This window comes from Erpetoichthys calabaricus, chromosome 17, assembly GCF_900747795.2.
Source record: "Erpetoichthys calabaricus chromosome 17, fErpCal1.3, whole genome shotgun sequence".
Lineage (NCBI taxonomy): Eukaryota > Metazoa > Chordata > Cladistia > Polypteriformes > Polypteridae > Erpetoichthys > Erpetoichthys calabaricus.
In genome coordinates this window covers 5,572,584-5,573,579 of record NC_041410.2, presented here as the reverse complement: position 1 = coordinate 5,573,579, position 996 = coordinate 5,572,584, and positions in this window count along the sequence as shown.

Here is a 996-nt window from a genome sequence, read left to right as displayed (position 1 = left end):
GTTTTTTTTTCTGTGGTTGACTACCAGACCTTAAGGTCTTTGGTTTTGGCTTCACGGAATGTCAAGCGCCGGCTCAGTGACGGGACCCTAAAGGGGCCAACCGGCCAATCTGCTCACTGCGGTCTCCTTGAACATCGTTGTTAGTATTAGTGAATATTAAACTCAAATACATTATTACAGTATTGATATGTTATTAATTATTAATAATAATGAATTGTATTTATATAGCGCCTTTCCCATGCTCAAGGCACTTACAGAATATAATAAAGAACGGCAGAATATACAGTATATAGCATTGTACAAACCAGATAAATAAATAAAGAAGATTAAGACAGTAAATTCTGAAAAAGAAACAGACACCATAACTGCTGGTCTCGCACACACACACACACACACACACACACACACACACACACACACACACACAGGTTACATGAGCATCTTGACAGAGAGGTAAACTGAGAGAAGGGTAATAAAGTCAAGTTGAGCTAAAAGACAAACTGAACAGATGAGTTTTGAGTTGTTTTATAAAAGAATCCGTGGAGTCAGCTGACCTGATTATTTCAGGAGGTCATTCCAGAGTCTGGGCGCTATACAGCTGAAGGCCCTGCTGTCACCCATGGAGTGTAGATTAGTGAGGGGCACAACAATTATTGTTTGAAAACGGTAAATAAAAAACTAGAACTTCTAAAAAATGTTTATGTAATGGAGAAAAATGGCTTTCACTTTTATATTCAGCGCCCTTAATGATATGAAGACCACATGACATAATCCGAGCCGTTTCTTCACTGTGTGTGTGTGTGCGCTTGCGCGTGTGAGTGAGTGTGTCTGTCTGTCTGTCTACCGGACGCCCACCTCGTTCATGAGTCACGGATGACCGCGCCGGCGATTTGCGCTCGCACGTGCCGTAATCCCCGGGGCCACCGTAGCTGAGGCCCGGCAGACGCCATCTGGCAGGCGGGCAGCGCTGACCCCCCACACTGAGCCGGCCGGGGG